This window comes from Corvus moneduloides, chromosome 11, assembly GCF_009650955.1.
Source record: "Corvus moneduloides isolate bCorMon1 chromosome 11, bCorMon1.pri, whole genome shotgun sequence".
Lineage (NCBI taxonomy): Eukaryota > Metazoa > Chordata > Aves > Passeriformes > Corvidae > Corvus > Corvus moneduloides.
The window spans coordinates 2,781,439-2,800,285 of record NC_045486.1 but is presented as its reverse complement, the minus strand read 5'-3'; the positions used below and the strand labels follow the sequence as shown (position 1 = coordinate 2,800,285).

General features: G+C 43.3%; 1 protein-coding gene across 3 annotated transcripts in view; it reads left to right on the top strand.

The window, feature by feature from the left end:
* CNTN4 (contactin 4) overlaps positions 1-18,847 on the top strand; it is a 270,420-nt gene that overhangs the window by 101,339 nt on the left and 150,234 nt on the right. For 2 of the 3 annotated variants that reach the window (XM_032120665.1, XM_032120663.1), the window contains exon 3: positions 2,867-2,992. The exons of the other annotated variant lie outside the window; for it this stretch is intronic. The gene's annotated coding sequence lies outside the window, so the exon portion shown is untranslated. The remainder of the gene's footprint in view (positions 1-2,866; positions 2,993-18,847) is intronic. 3 annotated transcript variants of the gene reach the window in all.

Sequence of the window (18,847 nt, the reverse complement as noted above, 5' to 3'; positions counted from 1 at the left end):
TGCCCTGGAGCACTCAGAGCAGACAGATGGGACCCACTTAATGCCCAGCGCGGTTCAACCCCCCCAAGAGCTGCTCCCTCCTTTGTAGGGCACAGTTGGCTCCGGGTGTCCCACGGGAAGGACAAAGTGACCCCAGCATGTGGTGATGGAGACACAGCAGAGCTTTTGGGAAACCCACAGTCAACAAAGGGATTTTGGGAATCCCAGGGAGAAGAAATCTGTTGTGTGGTGTAGAACTGCCACGTTCGTTTGAAGTCTCGTTTCATTAAATGTCCATTTCTATGTGGGCTGTTTGGGTGAAAGTACCTAAAATAGAGGTGGTTGCAGTGGGTGCTTAAAAACCTTATTTTATTGCAGCTGTAGAGGAGAAAGCCCTATAAGTAAAATCTTTCTAACCAAATTCAGTGCAAGTTTCCTAATTGAAAGAAACTACTCATTGCAGAAGGAGGAAAATATTGAATATTTTTATTGTAGTAAAAACTTCACAGCATTTGGCTCAAAACAAGGACTCAAGTGAAGGCTGCAAGTTAATAAATTGATCTGCAGGCTTGGCATTTGTGGTGAGCAGGGTAAAAAGAAAGAAATCCATAGGTGATTTGTGCAAGAATAAAGCTAATATTAGCCTAGGAGTCACTCTTAAATGTTGTTTACATAATGGTCTCGTAAGGTGCTGAGCTTTACAATTTAATTGTGCATTTGAAGGTAGAAACCTTCCAAAATAGGTGATTTCATTCCTTTAGCGACTAAGAATGCAATGTAAGACTCTAAGCTTTGGTTTTTTTCCCCTCGTTTTCCTTTTCAAATTATTTTAACAATAACCCTTTGACTCTGGAATGTGTGGAAGACAGGGGATATCAAAGTAGAGCAATCAGGTGATAATTCTACTTAACCAGCTTCTGACTTGCAGCATCTGGTGTACTTTTAGTCTGATAGGACCAGAATGATCATTACCAGTAATTTGATAAGTGTTGTCATTTTCCTTTGAAGAACTTATTTTCATCTTTTTCTCTTTTTCTTTGTGAGCACACCTGCTCCCTCGAGTGTAAACCAGCAAATCATTTATGCAGTCAAAATCCTTGCCAATTTGCAAGTGAGAATAAATATTTCTGAGATCCTCGTGGTTACAAAACTTGATGCTTTGCCCACAGATATTCTCCTCTTTTCACTGTTGTGCAGTGGTGTCAGTTTGAGATGTGATAGCCGGATCCTTGGGATTTTTCCAAAGAATCCTTAAAAAAAGTTCATCAAATCGAAGTTCAGCTCTTCCTTAGTTTGGAGCTATGATTGTGTGGTTTTTTTGGGCTTCCATTGGTGATGGAAAAAGGAGGATAAAGCTGCCCAGGTGCTGGGCGTGCCAGAGATCACTGCAGTGGGGATCTTCCCAGGGGGGCTGGAGACACCTCATGGAACGTTGTGGGAATGTGTGGAAATCGTGTCCTGCTCCAAAACCTTTGATTTCCACCTGGGGACTTGTCACAGCAGTTTCTTTCCTCATTTCCCTTTGGTTCATAATAACTCCTGAATGCCTTCACCATCCCCTCACACCTGCCCTGAAAGTCTCTTCCAGCAGTGATTACTATCCACACCCGATCCCTGATGATGATCAACCAAATTTACAGCTTTTCATAACTTATTTCTGTGCTCATCCGGTTTGCTGCCCTGAGAACGAGCTGCCCTTCCCTTTTGGGGGCAGATTTATTAAAGGATCGTTTTGAGGATCCACAGAGAACCAATGTTGTAAAGGAGAATTTTATCCCTGGCATGTTCAGCATTAAGAGATGCGCTTGGAGCTGTTTGTGTGAATGAAGCCACCGAGGAGGGGCAGGATGTGAAATGATCTCTGAGAAGGGAATGGTTGGTCAGTGAGGCAGAGAGCTGCAGGTTATCAGTCCGTGGGTTGGTCCCACAGTGGCGCAGGTGAGGACTGGTAACATCAGGGTTATGTCGGGCTGTGTGTGGAGAAAAACCCTTGATGGAGGCAGAGGTGTTTGCTCAAAGCATCCCCCACGGCAGGCAGAGAACGGTGCTTGCTCAGGAATGTCAATTTTCTTACTGTTCTTTTCTTTAGGTTTTTTTTATATTCCTTATTCTCTTCTTTCCCCCTGGTCCATGAGATTTGTTAATGCCTTGGGTTTCTGTGTCTTTGGAAACAAGAGGCCGAGCCCACAACTTCCCTGTGTTTCCCAAACATACAAATCATAACCACGCCCTCAGCAGTCCCTTCAGCGTCTCTCATCATGGCATTTCCAAATCAAAATGATCTTTCAGAGCTGTTATTTAACAGTGAATTTTCAAGGCACTGCTTGAAGCAGTGCAGGGATCTCCCCGAGTGGGCAGCCAGGAGAGGCGGAGATGGGTGGGGTTTGTCTTCTGCATTGGTGGAGCTGATAAAGGGTTTTGTCATCTCTCAAGACCCCCGGGGCTCAGGCTGACAGGCCTGGGTTGTTTTGTATTCTTCTCCTCTGCACTTGTGTGTTCCTCCCCTGGTTACATTCAGTGAGAGAGGCGAATATTAAACATCAACAAATGAGCTGGGTCACACGTGTGGTGTTCAACACACAGAGATTTTTAGAGAAAGCCTTGTTATTATATAAAATAAAAGTAAATACCCTGTCCAGCTCTCCAGATTTTCCCCTAAGGTTGGAAGGGAGGCAGAGATCAATCGTTGATAGAGATGGCCTGTGGCAGTGGCTAGATGAGACTGTCAGAGCAACTGAGAAGCAATAAAGCACACAAAACTGGTAAAATATTGTGATTCTTACAGGTTTCTGCTTAAAAATCTTTGATTTCTGTGCCCTGAGGCCCCCAGCTCTTCTGTAGCCTGAAGAGGTCTCAGACCCTGAGTGCATTGTTTAATGCCTTGCAGTCCTTTGCGGAAAACTGGTTGGGAAATGAGCCTGTGAAGAAGGAGAACCTTCCCTTTCTTTTTCCTGGACTTTCTGTGCCTGTTGCCAGAGGGGAAAAGGCTTTTAGGAAGATCTTCTAGCAGCAGGTAAATGAAATTATCAATTAAGATGCAATAAAGTGCACTCACATATTTAAGATTTGATTCCTGAGGATGGAAATCACATTTTCTTTCCAAAATTCTGCTCAGCTGTTGTGGCTGGGGGTTGCAGAATGCAGCTGTGCTCACCTGGCCTGAGCAGCACCACAGCCAGAGCCTTAAAAAAAAGAGAAACTCCCATGTTTTCTGTGTCTTGCTGGGAACTTCAGGAGTCTCAGGGAGAGCTGGGGAGCAAATTGTGAAAATGATACGTCCATGTGTAAGATATTCCATATTTCATTTCTTACCTGGCTAACAGAGGGCTGAGAGAGTCGTGACATGTAAATAAGATTTTGGGTGTCCTCCCAGGTACTCAGCTGTTCAGGGCTGCATCCCTGAAGTCCATAACACAGGGTTTATTTTCTGTTTGATGTTCTCTCTAAAGCCTAAAGGAATTAAAGGCTAACCCTCCGTTAAGCTGAACGGGGTTAAGTCACAAGTGCAGGCACCACGTGAAATACAATTTTTATTTAAATGTTTCCTTCCGATGAGCAGCTGAAGCAATTTATTTGCCTAACTTACAAGACAGTGGACATATAAATGACAAACTACCAGTACAACACAGAGAAAATGTTATTTTGGAGACCTCTCCACTTCCTGGAGTTGATTTATGGGCTCTTTTCTGGCTACTGGGGTGGCCCATCCTAAAGAGAGGAGGAAATGGTGCAAGAAATGGTTTAATTTGTAACAGCAGCCTGAGGTTTCTGTCGGCCTTAGTGATCCCCTGCTCCCAACCATCCGTCCTCCTCTCCCCTCCACTGAGTTTTTGAAGTAGGGAAGGAATTTGGAGAGACAAAATTCAGAGCTAAATGATGATTTTACAAACTCCCTGTGTGATGCTTAAGTGGTGCTTCTCGTACTTAAAAATGAAATGGTGCAGCGACGAGTTGGCTTCAAGAGAAACAATAAATCGAAGTAAATAAAAAATTAAACTTCCTTATGCCTGGCTGTCAAAAGTTTTGAATGAATAAAGCAGTTTTAGCATTGTTAAATGAAGTTCATGGCATCTTTCCTGTGAACTGCTGCTTAAAAACAAACAGTTTTTCACTGTCGGCATAAAAATTGTTTCCTTAACATGCCCAGAGGTGAAATGACTGCCTGGAGGAAATAAAGCTGGCAGATTTTTTCTCTCTAAGTGCAGAAAGTCTTGGGGCTGTAAAAGCTGTTGTGTGGTTTAACTAATTTCCTTTAAACTGACGGGAACAGCAAAGCAGAGGATGTATTTTCCCTGGTGAGCTGATATTTGGGGTTGTTTATGAGCTCCTGCAAATTATCACTTCAGGAAAGCAAAACAGGAGGGGAGGATATGCAAGGGAGCAGAGATCGGCTGGGTGTGCAAACTGCATTTTATACGGGGCCTAAAAATAGTTGGAAGCCGGTGTGGGAAGTGGCATTTTTGCTAGGGCTGAACGAACCATCCCAGAACAAAAAATGCCATCCTTGAGCTCTTTTTCTTTCCTGCTCTTTGCTCCATCCCTGGAGCATTTTCACTCCACTCTGCAGCAACACGAAGTGAGGTTCTCATGGTGAATAAGTGAGGGAGGGATTCTTATTTCCCCAGCTGCCAGCAGGGATTAGATATGGAAATCAGGGAGCAATAAGACAACAGACTCTCACAAAGTTTATCCTGGGTGATACCCAAATGTATCCCGAGAGTCGCCCTGTTCATCCTTTCTCTGTTTGAATGGAGAGTGTCTGGTGGGGAACTTGTGTCCAGGAGTATGAGCCTGCTTTAAAAATAAATGGGAATTATTAATTCTTGGAAACAACATCTGCCTGGGTAACATCCCGCTCCCTGAGCTGGACTGGAGGAAGAAAAGCGGAGCATTCCCATCCATCTCACTTCCTAACCCGTGTTTGAAGTCTCTTTTATCACTTGAGGTGCAAGATCTGAGTATTTGGAGGTCATTAAGAGAGGAGACACGAGCACAGAAGCCACCTTGATCTTTTTCTTGAGCTGCTGGTGAATGGTCTTGGACAGGAGAAAAAGGAATTTAAGGTCTGATGGGCTTTCTAGGGACTTAACACGAGGATTGTGTATTCCCAAGAAATATTCCACAGGTGAAGGCTGAAGCTCTGTGAGCCAAACAGAATTTGGGAGGTTTGTGTGCTGTGACAGCGCTGAAATAATCAGTGAGAAGAACTAGCAGTGTTCTGCTCCGAGAATGTTCTGGGAGAATGTTTAATCTCAATAATGACCCCTGAATAATTTATTCACCTAATTTACAAATATTTTCACGGAAAACCCTTGAGGTTTTAATCAGCACTCTGTAAACAATTTGTGTGTCTCAGTGATGAGAATTTTAATGGAAATCTGGGTGTTTTGGAATATTTTGTTCCCATTTAGGAGCTGTTTCCACTCTTTGGGCACCTGCACAGCTGGTGCTGTTACAGCTGTTGGGAAAGGAAAGTTGGGACCCCCCTGCCTGATCCCTTTTTCTTCATGGAGAGCTTGGAGTTGAATACTTCACCTCATGCAAAAATATTCCTTTTCCCCCTTTTATTTAAGTCACTGTTGAGATGCTGTGTATTTGTATATAGCATAATTAGGGGCATTTTGATGTTATTTGATTCTTAAAATGCATTTCCAAATTTTGAAGGAACTTAAAACCTTTTCAGAAGGGTTTGGAAGCAATGCAGATGATCCTGCTTGGAGTTGTCCGTTCTGCTTTTCCAACAGTTTTCAGTCTTTCCAAAGAAATTGAAGCAAAGTTTCAGTGAAATCAGTGCCCAGTTTTCAAGGAACTGCTCCAGAATTATATTTGCTATTTGTTCTGTCACTTCCAACACACCTTGGTAGGAGTTATATAAATGCACAGTAATATTTGCCAATGGAGGAAAACAAAATCAGTTTCTTGGAATTTGTGGAGAAAAATAATTGGATACAAATAAAATACTGCCCTTAGATAATTTTTCTGATTTTTTTCCTTTTCCCCTTCTACAGCATCCATTTTTTTCTTTTTCTGGTCTTCCATGCAAGAGAAGAATTGGATTTGAGATGAGTTGTGCCTGTGTTGTTCCATTCTAGATTTTCATTTAGGTACCTAATAAAATCCCTGTAGGTTGTTGCAGTTTCTTGCCCTTTTCTGTGCTAAAAATAGGAGTTTATATTGTGGAGAAAGGGAGAAAATAAACAATTAAGATAAATTAGTTAATTCCTGTCTCAATATTTTGTATTAGGTAAACCATTCAGGGGAACAAATCTACCTATATTTGAAATTTTGAATACATATTAATAATAGTTACAGCAACAATAAAGAAAAAAATGGGAGTAAGGGAATTAAAGTGACCTTGAATGCAGGTACATTATTACTGTGTAGATATTGTTTGACTTTAATTTTTATTAATGTAGATAATAGCTTACATGGGCCTTATGGCTGCATTACCAGCGCTCTAAAATTTAATTAGATTTTTAGAGCAGCTGTTAATGTCTTCTCGAGGATTATATAATTCAGGGGCAGTGTCAGAAAACTTCAGCCATTTCATTAGACTCAGAAGAAACGGAAATTAGGTATTTTGTCCACAAAACTACCCCAGATTCCTGAGTTCTTCTCATAACGAGCCACTGAGATTGCATTTATTTTATCCTTGCAATGCAGGGGATGGATAACACACTAAACCACGGAGAGGGAAATGCTGGCTGGGAAATACTTTCCAAAGCTTTTTAGGATTTGGAGGTTTGTTTCTTGCTTTGGTAGACCCAAGGTTCAGAATCAGCGATAATAACTTGGAAGAAGCCCATTTTTAAGGTGAACACAAGGCAGGAATAAATGTCCCCACCATGGTGGAATGTAAATGAAAGTGGTTTCTTTTAATTACAAAAGAATGAAGGAGCTGTGGTTTTTATTGCCCTGTCTACCCAAACCATAAATAGAATAGAAATGCAGCAGGATCTGTATTTTTGTAGTTAATTCCAAGAGCACTCTGTGAAGAAGCAGCCGTGGTGGTCCTGGAGAAAAGGTTTTAGAGCTGATCCAATTCCAGCAATGAAACAAATCCCAGTTAAGGAGTTGAGAGCTGATGTTTCAGGCTGCTGTAGCTCAGATGAGGCAGAGTCACTCAAGAGTGGTACCAGGGATGTCTGAGTGCACGAGGGGGTAACCAGGAGCAGCTGTCAATGGAAATTTGGCATTCTGGCAGTGTTTTCCAAGGTATCTGTGTAAAATATGTGGGTTTTCAAATGGCTGATGTGTGGTTTTGTGGTTTGCATCTGCAGAGGACCAGGGCTCAAACTGGAGTGGGTTTGTGTCCTTGGCTGCCCTCAGTAGCCCTGGGATGGATCATCTGGAGTGGGTCATCCTTCTCCCAACCACGTTCCCTCCTCTTGGAGATATCAGGATGATAATCCAGGCATGGAAAAGGCACAGGAAATCATTTTAAGGTGTTTTGTTCTACGTTTGGTCCTCACCTGCGTGTGCAGCTTCCGCAGTTGTCAGGAATCGTTTGCTGTCACCCAGAGCAGAGCTGGGTAACTTTGCTGCCTCCCTAATTCCATCAGGCTTGGAATTATCCATCAGTGAACTTCTCAAGTGCATGGGTGGATTTGGGCCTGTAAATTGGCTTTGTGGATGTGAGAAACTCAGGGATGGCTGGTTGGTCTCCTGGCTCAGTCCAGGATTACTTTCCTTTCAATCTCCTTTGGTTGGCTGAGAGCAGCTTCCAGAGAAGCTTTTGCTGGAAGTGTTTGGAGGTTGTAAAGCAGGGAATGGTGCAGAATAACTGGAGCACATGTTTAGGGGAAAAGTGTGGCGGATAAAAAACTGGGATTACCTGATGAGCAGGAAAGAGGTGCCTTATCCAGGGTAAGGTTCAGTTGCAAGGCAAACCCCTCTCTGTAAAAGGAGAGTTTTTGGAAGGTTGCTGTTAATAAGCTGCTGTTGCTTATTAACATGCACCTGCTAATGAGGAGAATGAAGAAAGTGAATTTTCCTGGCCTGGTGAATGTTGAACTTTGTTATTCAGCGTATCAGGGCGGTGATGGAGAGTTAATGGTGCAGGGTGGAGATGAGAATGGATCAAAGGATGAGATGTGTTGGGTAAAGAAACGATAATGATGAACGACAGTGACCTAATTTATGAAGCAATCCTCTGATATCAAGAGATTCACTAATTTGTAATTATGTGATGAGCTGGCCAAGAACAAAATCCTGTCAGAATCATCCAAAGGCATCAGGAACCGCTGCAGGTTTGCAGCAGCCTTGGTGCTGTGCAGCCACTCCCATCCCTGCCCTGTGCTCCACACGGGACTCCAGAGCTGGAAGCAAGGACCCAAATCCGGTTCTATTCCTTAATGCCCGAGTGAACCAGCAGGGAGGTGAGGGAAGGAGTTATCTCTGAACCCTGAAAGAGAAAGCTTCCAGGCATGTTTGCTGAAGGGCTTCCATATGGAAAGGTGCCTGTGGAGCCCCTGGGGCAGGCACTGGTGCTGCTCCTGAGTCTGCTTCCTGTGCCACAGACTCCTAGAAATGAAATAAGTAAGGAAAAGTGGCCATTTTAATCACTAGAAACTTTATTCTTGGTGAAATATGGCTCTTAAGGGACTCACAAAACCTGCGGTGTGTAACTTTGGGCAAATCTGGAATTGCTGTAGTCCTGAAAAGCAGCTGGAGACGGAAGGCAGGTGGGTTCTGTAGATCCTGAGGGGCGGCAGTAGCATCACCAAGGTGAGCCGTGCTCCAGCAGGGACAGCAGCAAAGCTTCCTGAGGGATGGGATGGACCCAAGGACCAGCATTCCACCTAGGATCCGCAGCAGAACCTTCCCTGGGTGGGGTCAAACCCCCCAGACCGGAAACAAGGCCTTGCCTTTCACCCTGCTGAGTTCTGGGGTGGGGTGGTGGCTCAGGAGATGACAGCAGAAATGTTTATTAGCCAGGGAAAATCAGCAGCCAGCAACAGCCTTTATTCGTTCAGCATTATTGACTTAAATCAAGGCCACAGCCACTTGGTTCATGAGGAGCTCTGACATCACTCCATGCAAAGGCTGACTTTGCTGGGGAATTTGTCCTTTAAAAAAGCTTCCATCGGCCCCCTGAAATACCCAGGGCATTGTGAGAGGTGGGAAACAGAAATGCTGGGTTGATTTCGAGGTGAATGCAGCAATGGGAGCTGCTCCTCCTCACTTAGGGATTGACAGATTCATCAAATAATTCTTCAAACCAGATCTCCAGTGCTTGGAAAACTGGGAGTTTCTTGGATACCTCTGGCTTTAGTTACTCATGGATTTTGTTTTCTGTGACCTCCCCAGCTGAGCCTGAGAAGGTTGGGTGTGAATGGATTCAGGGATTTCTGTTTCTGTCAGGGTGAACACTGTCCATAAATGGACCCAACACCTCTGGAAAGTGTCCCTCGCCCCTGAGGGCCTTTCCTGTATTTCAGATGTAAATAAAAATCAGTTTCAAATCACAGAAATCTTTTCTGTAGCTAGTAGAATTTCCAAAAACATGGTTAATCTTAAAGAGCTTTTCTATTTGATGTTTAATAGAGCTGAGTTAACAATTCATAATTTAATGTATCTGATTAATTTTGCCTCTTTTTCTCGGAATGTCTTCAAAGCACATAACAATTATCTCAAATGTACTTATTCAAAATGACTCAGTGACCTCTCTTTCTAGATCACTTATTCCTGATTCAATTTTTCGTAGCAGTGAACAATTTCTATTGGTTATCATTCATTATTTCCCTGCTAATTGAGCAATCACAAATCCTGTTAAAAAAATAAATAAGTAACAACCCTCTGGCAGGAAGAAACACTAAAAATGGATTAAAAATTCCTTTCTGCCTTGGAAAAACCTTCCTCTAGCTGAGGAAGATCCAGTGTTCATTTAAGAAAAACAACTGATGAAATCCTGTTGTCCTGGGAATTTGCAGTGCTTTTTTTATCCAAGAGATGATCTAACTCTATAAATTGTATAAAGATAATTAACCTGGGCCAGCAGCTGCACCACTCTTGATATCAAGAAGTAGATTTACATAATATATTGCTAAGTGCATGTGTTTATTCCAGTAAAGTTCAGGAATTACACTGGAATTACACCAGGGCTGAGCTGCCCAGCGGTGCCTGTGTCTCGTTACTGGGAGATTTTCCCCTTTTATTTCAGTGTGCTCTTTAATATTAAAATATATAAAAGCCCCTTAGTAGTCAAATAGAGGCCTTAATGTGATGGATTCATTAAAATTAAGGATTTTATTTGGCTGTTATCTTTCTTCCCCTCTCCCTGACAGTCTGTGGTGGTCATTTGAGGTGGCCATGCCAGCCCAGCAAAGCAGTTTGTTAATGAATTTTGCACAAATTATTTTCTCCATTACCACAGCCTCAATAAACACAAGCAATTATTTTATGTGGATCAGGAATAAAAGAGAGCAAAATAACTTACTGGACTTTATTTTGTGGAATTAAAAGTACTTTTCTTTTGGCCTTTTTTCATTAGGGGCCCTTCTAAACGATTGCAAATAAAGGAATGGGAAAAGCAGGAATTGCTGGATACAGCAATTTTAGGTTTAGGCTGTTGAATTACCCTGATTTGATTTCCAGATGTCACTGAATTTTGTTGTATTAGACCTATTGATACCTTTAGGTGGCTTTTTTTTTTTTTCCTGGTTATTTGTAGTCGCATTTTAATAACTTTTTCCTAAAAGAAGCCTTTTTTTTCCAAGTGAAGCAACTCAAAGGTATCAGCACCAAATCTGATCAATGAATACCCCATGGGTACAAAAATTACCTTGGTTTAATACCTCAGGCAAGTGAGATGCAATCTCAGCAAAAGAATCCACCAGGAGCAGGATTATCATTTAAGGAAAAAGGGGGATTAACACTTTCCTTGTACCTTTATGGAGGTTCAAAACCCCACGTGAGGTAAATTTTTCTGTGCATTTTAGGAATATTTTTATTTATAGAAATTAATAGAGTCAAGCTTTATTAGTTCATGCAGCTTTAAGGGAAAATTTGGGTCTTAGAATCACAGAATGGTTTGGGTTGGAAGGGAACTCAAAGATCAGGGACACCTCCCACTGTCCCAGGCTGCTCCAAGCCCCATCCAACCCGGCCTTGGGCACTGCCAGGGATCCAGGGGCAGCCCCAGCTTCTCTGGGAATTCCATCCCAGTCCTTCCCCACCCTCCCAGGGAAGGATTCCTTCCCAATATCCCATCTAACCCTGTCCTAGGAGTGATGAAACCTTTGGAAGAACAACCCAGGCTGTGCTTCCCTGCCTCGTTCAGGAGGTTTGGGCTTGGTGCCATGTATTTGTTCCCATAAATCCATAACATCCCTCATGCTCTGCTGGGATTTGTGTCAGAACGTGGAGTGAGGGACCCTGTGGACTTTGGGCATTGTCCCCATGGCCACCCTGTCCAGGATTTTGGGATGTCTTTGCCCAGGGGAGAGAACAGTGCCTTCTGCTGAGCCCCAGCCCCCTGTCCTGCCTCTGCTGAACAAGGAATGCAGGTTTGGAGTGCAGAGTTTGGAAGATTAACCCCGAAATCAAAATCTGTGGATATGGAAATAATCCCTCTCCTTGCTCTGTGTGTTTTTGAGGAATGTAAGAAACCCCAGAAGGCATCACAAACCTGTTTTTACATAAAACCCGACCACAATAACTTCAGGTGTAGTTGGAACCTCTCCTGAAGGATTTGTTGGTATTGTTTTTATTCATTTGAGGCAGCCTTCTTTCAGAAATGCTGCTCACAAAAGGCACTGTCACATAATGTTAAACAGAAATAAATTTTCTGCGTTCACCTTGAGGGATTTTGGAAGCCACAAATTATACAAGCCATAATAACTTCTGTTTAGAAGGCTTTTGACAGGAGGGGAATGAGAAACGGGAAGCGAGTGTTTCCACGGAAAGTTATTCCAACTCATTTTTACAAACAAAGCCCATCAGCTGTGAAAAACAGAAATAGTGTGTTTTCTTTGACTGCTTTTCCTGAATGCCTGGCTTTAAATACTCGGTCCTGAAGCTAATGAAGGACTTGTGGAGATAATATGCTCAAAGATATTCCAGCAGCCCACACAGCTCCCATCTGCTTGGAGCAGAAGCACAGCCTGCACCAGACATTAATAACAACGTTTATCTGGGGGGGAGAAGTGACGATATTTTGGGCCGCTTTAGGCTGAAACTATGGGTTAATTTGACACCCGGTGTGAATTTGGTTATTTGGAAATGTTAAAACTTCTGGCTGGTGAAAAGTAAATTTTGCTTTACATGGGGTTTTTGCTTGCTGTTCGTTTTCTTGTTGGTGTTTGTTTTCATTTGGTTTTTTGTTGTTTGATTTTGGTTTGTTTGTTTGAGGTTTTTTGGGGGGTTTTTGGGGGGGTTTTTTTGGTGCATTTAAAGAAATTATCTGTGATACTTTCCCTCATTTTCAGTAGAGCCAGAGTGAGTGGGATAGAGGGATTAAAAGCAAATAGTACAGGTTTAAGAGGCTAATTACAATAATCCCACTTCCTAATGCTCTTTGGAGGGAGCAGTTGCCTGGCTTTTTGCTGCAAAGTTTTATCATTTGAGAGTGACTCAGTCCATCAGCTCCGATCTTGTTCTGGGCAAGGTCGGGAGCATCAAGTGTGCAGGTAGTTGGTAATTGGCTGTCTGCAGCAAACAGCAGGGAATTCAATCCTTTTCCTGCACTTGGATGCACTAAACCAACACTCCATGAGGCCACTGGAGCATGGAAAGGTTGCTAATCTCTCCCCAGTAATTATTGCAGGTGTGCCGTGCTCCTATCGGAGGGGACACTCGGCACTTGGCACTTGATGAACTGAAATGTTCCTAATGGCTTTTTTTCCCTATGAATAAATCACATTTTGATGTTCAGAGACTTTACGTGACACTAGGGGAGGTATAGCTCAGGAAAATCTTGAAAAAGTTCTTCTGATAATCAGTGATGTTCCTGGGAATTGGGGATAGTTCCAGCAAAACTGCCTGAAATGTGCCAGGTTCTGTTCAGCGGAGTTGTGCTCTTGGCATGTCTGTGGAAGCAGGGAAATAAAGACATGGACATCTGGAAATCCAGAGTTGGAAGGTGGTCGGAGTTCATGTGGTTTGAAATAAGGACTCACTTTCACTCTGGTAACAGAAAATGATTGCTCCCGAGAAACTTAAATGCCAGAGAATTCAGATTTTGGTGCATGAGGAAGAGAGGGAAGCCAAGGCACAGCATTCTCTCTTTTGTCTCTGAGATTCCTTTTTAATCTGATAGCCAGCACTTCCTGGGTGAAATCTCTTCCCTCAAACCCTCATTTATATTTTTCAGAGTACTTTGCATTTGATACTCTGGTAATGCTCCTCTTTCCTTCCTACAGATGACACTATCAATTCCATCAAGTTATATTGAATCATTGCAAATTCTCTCCATCCCAGGCATAAATTAATGGCTGCATTTTCTTCATGTAATGGTTCATAAAGAGGAAATCAGCTGTAATCTATTTATTGGGTGTAACTTGTTCAGAGGTCTTAGTTTCTTATTCTTTTTTTTTTTACATAAACTAGTGGTAGTTGATGGTAGAACTGAAATTGAGATTCTGTTATGTTCACCAGCTCCACTGCCTGAAAAATATTCATTAACTGTGACTTTGCATTTCTGAATTCTTCTTTTAGATGTAGAACATCAATTAGGAGACCTTTACACACTGTAGCAAATGGAGGCAAGGAGCTGTTTTGTCCCTCGTCCTTTGTGTGTCAGCACAGGGCTGTGTTTGGGTGGGATTTGCACCGGTCCCTCAGTTGATCCGGGTTTAAATGTGGTTTCCAGATGCTCCAGCTCAGGGTGGCACAAGGGCTGGCAGCTACCTGGCTTTGTGCTCCTGTCCAGGGCCAGGCAGGTGACAGAGGTGACACAGTTTGACCTGAAATAATCTGGTTTCTCGGTGTTTGACATTCAGACGCGTAAGCAAACTATTTTAAATGGACATTCAGACGTGTAATCCAACTATTTTAAATGCTCTGCACTGTAGTATCAGGACGTGCTAAGTGTGCTGAATGTAGCAGCAGCTCATTAGTTTGTGACTAATGGCTGCATTAACAGACTTTATTTTGGGTTGGAGAAACCGCGGGTAGGGGAAGATCTAGAACAGCTTGTACAAAGCTTTCTCAGCCTCTGGAAGGGGTTAATCCTCGTTGGCCTTTGCATAAGCACAGAGCCCTGCTGGCTCTTAGCTACCCACCAACATTGCTATCAGAACTCCCCTGTTTTCCTTGGAGCCCCTGAGGTGTCACTTGACAACCTGCAAAGTGGAGGATGAGCTCTGGAGAGGCTGGGAGTAGGTGGTGGCACAGGGGGAGAGCAGTTGGGAAACAAGCTGTGAAAATTCACCACAGAAGCAGCCTGGAGGTACCAGAAATCCACCTTGGAGCCCTGTGGCGGTGCAGCCAAAGCTGCTGGTCCTGGGCTGGCTCAGGGGGCTCAAATCCAGACTCAAGAGGCTTCATCTGGGGCTGAAGCTCAAAGCCAGGCAGGCGAAGCTTGGCCTAAGCTTATGACAGGAACTGCCATCATTTCATCCCCAAGTAATGCTTTTAGCATCTGTTCACAGCCTGGTTTTGTGCTACCAGGTTTAAAGCACTGATGCTTCCACAGGGAATCGGCTTCAAGGTGGAGAATTTCAGCTTTGCCACAGACAGTTGTAGGCAAAGTGACCAAGGCTCAAAATCTTTTCTGAGTCATTGGCTGCAAACAGAATGTCCAGGCAGGACAAGTGAGAAATCTCTGTATTGTATTTGATATCAAAAGGCACTGCCAGGGAATGTCTGTCAGTGGTGCTGAGTGTGATTTCAGGCTTTATTGTTCCCCAATCTGTTCCGTTTACAGGGAAAAGGTATTTTTTGTTCTCCTTTGCTGCCAGCTTTGCCAGTGCTCCATGGGCTCCAAGGGCACCAGGTGGGAGCTCTCTGGCTTCTCCATTTCCATCAGCAATAAAGAACCCACGGGGCAAATTCCCCTCTTAGCTCCACCTGCGAACCCCCCTGATCTCCCAGGAATTCACAGGCAGCCCCTCTGACAATCAGAAGGACAAGAGGCAGCAGAGAAGGGCTGCAAGCTGGGAAAGCATCCATTTAGCCTGGGACAAAGAGGGGAATAACTGAGCAAAAAGTGCGAACATCCCTAGCAAAACATGGCAGCAGAGAGAGCTTGTGGAGAATGAGGTGTGCAGGCTCACGGGATGTTCTCTCAAGGAGGTGGTGACAGGTCCAGTGCTTGGATATTTTCAGGAAAAGGGTGGAAAGGAGTTACCATTCATCATAGCTGGAGATAATTGAGACCTTTGGGGAGCAGTGGTTTGAGAAGTGCCCATAGATTTATTGCATTTTAAATTTCACTTCTTAAAAAAATTAGGACAGCTCTTTGTTCCCCTTTCTTTGATAATCCCACAGGATATTCCAGCATTCCTGCAGCTCATCAGAAGTGCAGCACAGGATAAAGGCTAAGTTATCCCCCTCTATCCCATCCCAGTAATCCAAGACAATTTACCTCACATCTTCTCCAGCTCTAATTCCTGCAGTTTTGCATCACCCTATTGGGATAAAAACAGGAGAACCAAGCATGCACTTTGTAACATTTTCATCCGCCCTGAACATGTTCCTTCATTACAAATCTCAGTATTAAAATGCAAATTAGCACCATAATTAGTTTTATTATGTGTGTCTGTGTCTGGCAAACTGAAATGGATCCTGGAAAAACATCTATAAATTGAAATTGTGAGCTGATACTTTTTTTAAATGCGGAAATTTTTCACAAAATCCTTCAGTGCCCAGCTTGTGCTCTGGGTGACTAAAGGTTGTTCTGCAGGAAGCTCAGTGATGTACTTTAGCAGCAGAATGGTATTTAGTTATTTATTTTATTTCCTCTCCCTTTAGCCACTGGAAAGGAAAGCTCAGAAAGGAGAGGGATGTGCAAAGCAGTCTGAGGGATTTCTGCATGGTTCCCTCTCTGTGGGCGAGAGGAGGATTCGTGTTTCACATCTGCCAATCTGACTTATTTCAGGAGCTTTAAATATCTCTAATAACTCCTGGGGATGGGAGGTTTTTATGAGTGCTGGGAGAGAGTTGTCTGAATCCATGACAAAGGCAGCCTCAGCTGCTGTCTGGACTTGCTTCAGGACCCAAATTCTGTAATTTTTACTCCAAACTCGTTGCCATGTAGGAAAATTTGCAGGTGTGGGTGCTCTGCAGGTTCTTGCTTGTCCACACTGCCCTGACTCCAAGCCGTACTTCTGGGAACTTTCCTTCCCAGAGGAAGCAAGGCAGGGGCCAAAGGAGGGGATGCAAGGCTCAGTGCCAATGTCTCTGCAGGAATTCACCTCTGCAGAACACACACAGGAGGCAGCTTTTCCAGGAATTTCTCACCAGGAAAGAGGAGCTGTGGAGGTAGGGACAGGCGAGGTCTTTGGAAAATTACGTCACCTCCTTTTACCCTACTTTGGTCCCTAAGGAATGACCCCAAAACACAGAGGGTCAGTTCATGACATGCAATTTTGGAGGCTTCCTTGGCTCAGCAGGCCTTCAGCTTCCTCCTGCCCCTCCTCATCCCTGGACTTCGGCAATTTCAAGACCTGAAGCAATTAAAGTGTCTATAATTATCCACAATACCATGTCAGACAGCATTTAACAATCACTTACACCTCAAACACTGCAATCAGCAATTACCTCAGATGCAGAGGCTGAACAATTCGTTATTCAAGGTCTCGTTTGCTTGGAAAAGTGAGCAAAAGTGATTCCATAGGATGTTATCCTGAAGTAGTTCATAGTCCCTGCACAGTCCTGGAGTGTGGGAGGCAGCATCGATCCTGACTGTGATCCCAGTGCTTTAACAGCAGCTCCACTGGAAGTGGCTTTTAGGGATGCTGGAAACATCCGACTGTCACAATATTATAGGAATGGAGTGTGGGCATCATCACTGGGAATTGATAGTTTGGGATTCTTGGCTATAAAGGCACAATAAATAATAGAGAAGGGACAAATCATTCATCTTCTCATTTTTGAGACTCGCTGACTTGCAGGAGCCGCTCCTGGGTGTGCAGCTTTGGCTTTGCACAGATTATTCTCTGTTCTGAAGGGAAACGTTTGCAGATTGACAAACTGCGCTGTGTGGTTTGGTGGAGTGATGCGCCAGTTCTCTTAACAGTTCAATATTTCGTGATCATCTTAGGAATGTTTTCTGTTGGGGTTTTAATGGCAGAGAAATACAGGCAGCATTAAGGGGATGAGCTGCACTGAGCATCCCTGCTCTGCCTTTGATGACTGTGATCCATTTGGGAAGTCAACAAAGATGGAAGAGAGAATAAATCTACCCTTCCATGGCCATCTTTATACAGCCTAAAATAACACATAGGGTAATTTTCCTTCTTTTTCTGAAGCTAAGTGCTTTTTTGTGGATCTCCAGCCTGAGTTTTTCACTCCTGCAGCACACACTTGGAGCTGATAGCTCTCATCTTTTATGGCAGAAATTGCTGAAGCTGAGTAATTAAAGTTATTCTTGACTTCTGTTATTTACTGGAAACGACTGAGCTGAATCATAAAAGACTGAGGATTGTACTTTGAATGGTTTCCTGGATACTTTGCTCCTAGCAAGTAATTCCTTAATGGCATATCCACAACAACAACAAAAAGTGCTCTGGAATGGAATCTGGCGCTTGACTTGTGCTCTTTGTTTCCTGGAGTGATCCCTGGTGGATGCACACCAAGGAAGTGCTGGTTTGCCAGGGTATTGTCCAAACCTCTTCCATCACTTTTGGCTTTCTCAATACTATTTAAAATCTCATACTGCCACAAAAATAGACTTTGGCTTCTGTAACCACCTCATCCTCTTTTTTTTTGTGCACTCCACAACTTCACCTTCCCATCTTTTGCAGGATGGAGCAGGTGCAGTGTGAGAGCAGCACCTCTAACAGGCAGCACAGTCATTCCCTGGGGTGGGATATATGAAATGAAATTAAATGAAATTCACAAATATGGTTGAATAAATTAAAAAAAAATTATTGTCCTGCAGTGTGGTCCCACCAAGCTGTCCCCCTCATTTTGGTTGAGGTGATTTTGCTTGTGTCCAAGAGGTAAAGGAGCTGGTTAGTGCAAAAAAAAAAATTGTGATTTTCTCTCCAAACAGTGAACTTTTGTGAAAAACCAGTTTTCTGTGAGCTCAGACTGGTATGTGGAGCCATTGAAAAAAGCCCTGAGAAGCAGAACCACAGATTCTGATGCTTGGTGTAATTTATTAATGTAGTTTTTTTAATCACAGAGGGGTTTTTCTTCCCCCACTTTATTTTTCAGACTCTCAGAAGGGTTTGGGTTGGAAGGGACCTTAAAGATCATTTAGTTCCAACTGGATATACACCAAATTCCACATTGGTGTAGTTTATTAATCACAGGATCAGTTTTTCCTCACTGGATTCCTCAGTTATTTTTGTTTTAATTTTCTCACTCTAAGACTCTCCAAGAGTTCAGGCTCCTTCAGGCAAGGACAGAAATGTCGCTGCAAAGCTGATTTGCTCCCAACAGAAAAATCTACTCTTGAGCAGAGAGACAAAAACTGTGAAAAACATGAATTTGGAAAAATATGGCAGTTTTAGCAAATAGGCCTGAGTTTGCTGGGTGTGAAGTTGCTTTTAGGGGGGTGGGTTTTACTTTTGGGAAAGGAATTTTTTTGCTTTATACAGGAGGGGTGTGGGAGGGAACACACCCAGGGTGATGCTGCCCAGAGAAAGAAGCAGCTCCAGGAGAACTGTCCCCAGTTTCATTGTGGTTGTGTTAATATAAATAATTCCTGGCCTCCCCAGGCACTGCCACAATGCTCCAATATTGGGAACATCCATTGCTT